Raw genomic sequence first — 7,450 nt, 5'->3', positions numbered from 1 at the left:
CCGGAATCTGGTTGCAGTCCGCTTTCTCGTAGGTCTCGCCGTCCATAACACAGCAGCTTGGCTTCGTCAACTTTTGATCCTATAGAATAATTTCCGGGTACGGCTTTTCACCGTATTCGTTTGGGGCCTTCTGAACCTTGAACGTACGAAATCCAACTTGAGTTTTGGCCTTCTGAACGAAATTTTTGTTCAGATTCAGCTTTTTTGCCATATCTTGAACGGAGTAGTTTGGTTTCTCGTCGAAGGTCCCAACTGCGCCGGTGTGATCTTTAACAGTATACGGAAGACTTCTTTCACCGCATCTGGGCTTATGATCGACATTTGGACGTTCTTCGAACCGTTTTGTGACACGAGAAACCGCAGAATTCCGGATTCCAACTTTTTACCGATGGCCCGATGTCATAGAGTCTCATTTTTGATATACTTGTGCAAAGTTTTTTCGTGAACGAGCTGTTCTTTCGACGCCATTTTTCAGATCTTTGCACACCTGATGAAAAGACTTACTCAGTGTAAACAATATACTTTCTCTATGCAAAATTTCAATTATTTTTACTCAACGGTTCGAAAGTTAGAGTGTGTTACTATTTTACCGTGGTCACCGCATGCATGGATATATGCACTTACGAAGTCCTACGTAATCCATGCCGTCGTGTTTTATACACAACTCTTCTGATTTTTTTTCTCACACAAAAGCCACTTCGCAGTCGTGAATAACGCTTTCAACCCAGATTTGATTACGGATGTTTCATTTAAATAGTCGCACCACTCAAGTAACAATTCTAAAGCCACTTGGTTTTACTTAAATTTTATAAAGGTTTTATTGGGGTATTAATCATTACCTCTGGGTTTATTGTGGTATTGCGCAATACCAAGGGGATACGAGTCCACAAACACTAGCTAGAAAACCATAATATTTCTTGCGGTTTGACAAGCAGCCACGATCAGATCAATTTTGATTGGTACGCCGGTTTGTATTGCTACGTCCCACTTATGGTAAGTTTATAAGAGAGGTGGTACAGCCAACAAGTTTTAACGTGGTAATATAGGCAACCATAATAAATGCAAATGGTGAACATGTGCATTCTAGCACATGAGGGCTGAGCGAGGTCCGCTGGCCGGGTACTGGCGAACACAGGACATCATCCGGACAAGTCTTGCTCTACTCTGGCATACGAGGTGAAAATGCTACTCGAGAAAAAGGAGTTGGATTCCTACTGAGCCCAGGGGCACATGCGGCCCTGATGAAGTGGGAACCAATAAATGAGCGAATAATCGTTGCTAGATTCAGAACACGGGTTAGGAACCTTACGGCAATCCAGTGCTATGCGCCAACAGATGCTGCCGACCTGCAGGAGAAAGAGAGTTTTTACAGCCAGCTGAACAGCGTGGTTGAGAAAATCCCGAAGGAGGACATCCGAATTCACATGGGCGACTTCAACGCGAAGATTGGCTCAAACAACGCGGACCTTCAACGCGTCATGGGACGCCATGGCCTAGGAGAGATGAGCGAAAACGTGGAGCTGTTTACAGAATTCTGTGGTAATAACGACATGGTCATTGGTGGATCGCTCTACCCCCATAGACCAGTACATAAAGTCACGTGGGTTTCCCGCGACGGCCGAACAGAAAACCAAATCGACCACATCTGCATCAGCCGGAAATGGAGAAGGAGCCTTCTTGATGTACGCAACAAACGCAGCGCTGACATTGCATCCGACCATCATCTTGTTATCGCTGAGATACGTCTGCGCGTCGCACGTGTCCAACGACGGGAGGAGAAAGTTGGGTGCCGCTACGACGTCCGCCGATTGAAGAATCCTGATGTGAAAAGGGCCTTTGTTGAACAACTTGAATCTCGAGCCTCGGAGTTGCCACCTGGTGGAACGTCGAAGAGCAATGGACCGGCATCAAGAACGCCTTCATCACGACCAGTGATGAAACCCTCGACAAAGCGCGCAGTGGGCGGAGGGAGTGGATTTCGGATGAAACTTGGAGGAAGATCGACGAGCGGAGAGAGGCGAAAGCCGGCATTGAGCGAGCGCGGACCAGATCGGCTAAGACCGCTGCCCGTCAACGATACGCCGAACTGGAGAGGGCTGTTAAACGTGCTTGTAGGCGGGACAAGAGAGCCTGGACTAACTCCCTAGCCGAACAAGGAGAAACCGCCGCCGCCAATGGTGATATCCGTTTGTTGTACGATATTTCTCGCCGCCTTAGTGGTGCCAGGATGAATACAAGGATGCCGCTAAAGGACAGAGCTGGTCAGCTATTGACTGACCGTACAGAACAGCTTAAGCGATGGACTGAACATTTTGAACAACTCTTCCGAGTTTCAAATGTCAGAGACCAACAAAACCAGCAGCGTATGACGCCTGCAGTTCGTCGAATCAATCGCGTGAACTCGGAGGCGCCATCGCTGGATGAAATTGTAGCAGCCATCGAGAGTATGCAATCCAATAGAGCGCCAAAGATAGACCGTATTTCAGCCGAAATGCTCAAAGCTGACCCATCTTTGTCAGCCCAGATGATGCATCAGCTTTTCAGCAATATTTGGGAAACCGCAACTTTTCCGGTGTACTGGTTGCAGGGCATATTGGTCAAAGTCCCTAAGAAAGGAGACGTAACTGAATGTGGTAACTGGCGTGACATCACGTTGCTCTGTATTACTCTAAAAGTACTCTATAAGGTAATCCTCAACCGGATCCAGGAGAAGATCGACGCTACTCTCCGGCGGCAGCAAGCTGGATTCCGTGCTGGCCGATCATGTGTAGACCATATCACAACGCTCCGCATTATATTGGAGCAGATCAATGAATTCCAGGACTCTCTTCTGCTGGTGTTCGTTGACTTCGAAAAGGCGTGCGACCGACTCAATCACGAAAACAACTGGGGCTCACTTAGGCGTAGAGGAGTTCCAGATAAGCTAGTCTATCTCATCGAGGCTCAGTACGAGGCGTTCTCGTGCAAGGTTTTGCACGACGGCGTCTTGTCCGACCCCATAAGGGTTACTGCTGGCGTGAGACAAGGCTGCATTTTATCACCGCTTCTGTTTCTCATCGTTATGGATGAGATATTAGTTGGAGCAATTGACAGTAGACCAAATCGAGGATTGCCTTGGAATCCTCTAACGATGGAGCAGCTAAGTGTCCTCGACCTAGCCGACGACATTGTCTTGCTCGCACAACGCCGAAACGATATGCAGAGCAAGTTAGATGAGTTAGGTCTATGGTAGTGAACACTGACAATTCCACCAATTTCACAGTAGCGGGACAACAAGTTGAGCAGGTAGACGCCCTTCAATATCTTGGTAGCCAAACAACGCCCGATGGTGGTACCAAGACTGATATAGCCACACGGATCAGAAAGGCCAGGGGTGTCTTTGCAGGTCTGCGAAACATTTGGCGCTCAAACCAGATCACTCTACGTACGAAAACCCGAATCTTTAATTCAAACGTTAAATCCGTACTGTTGTATGCCTGCGAAACGTGGTGCGTCTCAGCGGAGACAACGCAAAAACTGCAGGTATTCATTAACCGGTGCCTGCGATACATTATTCGTGCCTGGTGGCCTGATAATTGGATATCCAATGAGGAACTCCATCGTCGGTGTCATCAACGACCGATAGCCACAGAAATTCGTGAACGTAGGTGGAAGTGGATCGGACACACCTTGAGGAAAGGAGCGAACGAGGTTTGCAGAGCAGCACTCGACTGGAATCCACACGGACAGCGTAAAAGAGGCAGACCCAGAGGCTCATGGCGACGGAGCTTAGCCAACGACATCCGGGCTGTAGACGAGAACCTGTCCTGGCGACAGGTAAAAGCCATGGTGGGTAACCGTCAGCAGTGGAGATCTCTGATTTCATCCCTTTGTTCTACCGGACCGGCGGACGTGGACACATAAGTAAGTAAGTAAATAATAAATTTACTTGATTAACAGTTTTATTGTGGTTTTCTAGCTAGCAATATAGTGTGTTTGGACTTGTATTGTCTTGGTATTGTGCAATACCACAATAACACCAGAGGTAATAATTAATACCGCAATAAAACCTTTATAAATTTCAAGTAAAACCAACCATCCCAAGGTTTTGGAATTGTTACTTGGGGTTGACAATTCTTTGCAAACCTTCGATAGAAATGATGTTGCATTTCCAATAACTTTGTTGCAAGATTATTGCAAGATGCAAGGAGCGCTTGTTAGTTAAAAAGCTTTTATTATTCAAATGCTATCAAACCTTCATTCTTTTCATGCTGATTGATGAGCGTATAGCATCAGGGGTACAATGCCACCAGAAGTCTTGCCGTATCCAAATAGTACTTCTCAAACTTCTCTACGTTGATTTCCATTCGTGATGCCATAACGGAGAGTATTGCTGCACATCTTTTTATAGAGGTTACGTAAATTCCAGTTATTTTAGCTACTTTATCTGGATTTCAAAAGAATCTTCAGACCGTATTGCCATCGTTGAAGTTCCCTATTAAAAGTATTAGGATGCTTGGAAAAAAATAGATTGCAACATGTAAGTTAGCAAATTACCTACCCCTCCAGAACGTGGTTTATCAACCAAAAGTCCCAATTCGAGTGTGAACTTCCGTTGAATGTTCTTTTTACTTTCATTTACCAACTGTTTTCCGTTTAATTTTGTGACACGATGACTGGGTTGCTACATTAGCATCGTAAAGCAAAGCAAAGCCTAGGTGGTACATTCCGTTATCGAACCTTGACCTTCTGTTTTTATACGACAGACTTCGCAGCCAGCTGTTAGAATACAGAACAATTGCAGGGTCAGTTGCTACGATCCTATTGATTCAAACAGCCTCTCCCAGCCGAGATTCGAACCTACGACGACTGGCTTATTAGGCCAGCATCATACCTCGAGGCCAACTGGGAGGCATTGTACCTTGCTGCTAACAGGGTGATGGGATAAGTAAACATTATGATATATGTCTCCAAAAGACTGAGTAACACTTTTTGGAAATGCAAATTAAATGAAGGTACTAAAAGAGACAAATGAATTAGCATGTTTTAAGATCAGTTTTGAATGTACTTTCGCTTTAATTATATCTCGGTCGCCAGTTGTTCCAACTTTTTATTGTATAGCAGTACGAAATATGGCTAATTTTTACCTAAATCCTTCATTAACTGTGTTCGCTTTCTTCTGCAAAAGTATGTAATTTTAATAGATGCAAATGAACATTATTTTTCCCTAAATCTCATAGTTTTGAAGCTACAGTGAAAACCCCGATTTTTGGGGTCCGCCATGAAAGACGCCTAATATCTCAAAAACTGTGATACTTAGAGGAATAATGTTTTCAGCATTCAAAAGCTCCATAATAAGAGTATCTAAAACTTGCTAGAACATACCCAAGTAACAATTTGGGTTTTATTATACTCTTATGATGGCATTTAAGACCAAAATTGGTCATGAAAACCGCCATGAGAGTACAATAAAACTCACATTGTTGCATGGGATACTATAGCTCTATATCATCAAATTAGAAAGTTAAATTTTGCAGCGCCACCTGTGTTTGAGTTCCGAACTAATGCTAACCACCAGTCATTGCGTATATTGATATACAGAAATTCCTCCGAAGTCGCCATATTGAGAAAAACACTATGAAAAGAGTTAAGAGTTAAAAAAGTTCACGATTCCAGAGCAATCAAACCACTGTGCAGCGTCTGGAAATACTCTTCCACCTGTCTGCTCCCGTCGTTTTTTCAGCAAGCAGGTTGCCACACTATCATTGCACATCACAGGCATGGCAAAATCCTTGCACCTGACCGTTTTGTAGAAACTTCGTGTGTCGTTGCTGGCGAGCCTCTCCTCTGGACCGGCGAGCACGTGCTCTTCGTACTAGCGTTTTTAGGCGGTGGGTTCTTTTTTTCGCAGCTCTACCAGGACGAACCAAAAAGATTCGTGCAGAGTCTCTGGGATTCCGCGCATTGGAATCGTGTGAAGAAATTCCAATTTCAATGATCTCTGGCCATTCTTTCGCATACCAAAATGTAAAATAGGCGGCAGCAAAAGCCGATTTTTAGCAATCACCACAAGATTTAAACCGGAGAGCAATCAGATCTACAATATGCACGAGATACTACGACTGAACTGAGTGACCCCTGTGTCATCAAAAAAATTATTCATAAGTCTGCCATCCCTCAAATTAGCCCGCGGGCCGCACGAATCATTATGAAGGGCAGCATGTGGCCCGCGGGCCGCGCTTTGGCCATCACTTCGCTTCGATGTTATGAACGGAGCAACACACAGGCACAATCTTCAGGAGATCTAGTTAGTTCGTCTGCTTTGCCGATGAAATGGATATTGTCGATAGAACAACATCTGTGGTGGTGGCTGAACAAACTAAAACTCAAAGTAGCGAAGATTGGGTTGAAGAAAAATGCGTCCAAACTAAAGTACCGTGAACTGCTAATATGACGCACACACTTAAAGCTGGTGACTCGGTCCTAATGATGAGTAACTTTGTTTTGTTTCGATCGTGCATCGTGCCTCTTGTCTTGTTGACGTCTTGTTTCAAAATGGCTGTGATACACACTATCAATTTTTAGTTCGAATCGAATCGAATTGTTACGAAACTCTTTGAAGAAAACCTGTGCAGCAATATTGTTGCCAAATTGTGCCATTTGTCATTCATTTAACTTCCCGGATTTCGAGATGCTTGATTGACGACGGCTTGATTTTCGTGACTTGCTTTATTAAAGTCGTATTAAGTAACTGTCATCAAGTGTAAAGGTCAATGAAAGAAATAACAAAAGCTGACCCGATTTGCCACAATTGTTATGCTCTTCTTGAGTACACAAATGTTCATAATTAGTTCGAATATTTATTTAAAGATTCCATTACACTTCGGTACCAGTTCTATTTTCAATAACACAGTATGTTGAATAATAATTATACGATTTAGCGATCTGTTGATTCCATCAATCAACCAGTCAACTGTCCGGTACGCTATTCACGCGCTGCACGCGAAAATCTACGCTAATTGTTTGTTATTTTGCTTGTTTGATATAATGTATATAAGGGTCTAAATTGGTTCCTAGAATATTTTTATTTTAATATTGTGTATAATTGAGTGTACTGCTGTAGCTATAAGACTCTTATTTTTAAAACTCATACGGTTTGAATTTGTTGCTGGTTTAGGTGGCTCCTAACAAATGTACCTGTTGAAGGATTGTTCTTAAAGTGTTACCTTAGTTATACTAAAGAGAGAAAATAAAAAATACACATGCAGGAGAGTATCGAACATAAGTTCTTTACCTTTGCGTGATTGCTAGAATTCAAAAAAGCAGGTAAGTTTTGTTTTTACAAATTAATACAATTAACAGGTTTTAGACACACTTAATAACAACCTTGTATACACCGTTTACTTATATTGATAAAATTTTAAATCTTTTGCAAACCTGAACAGTTTCAAATGTATACAACAACTTGTAT

Source organism: Sabethes cyaneus, chromosome 3 (genome assembly GCF_943734655.1).
Source record: "Sabethes cyaneus chromosome 3, idSabCyanKW18_F2, whole genome shotgun sequence".
NCBI classification, from domain to species: domain Eukaryota; kingdom Metazoa; phylum Arthropoda; class Insecta; order Diptera; family Culicidae; genus Sabethes; species Sabethes cyaneus.
This window is presented reverse-complemented; position numbering follows the sequence as displayed.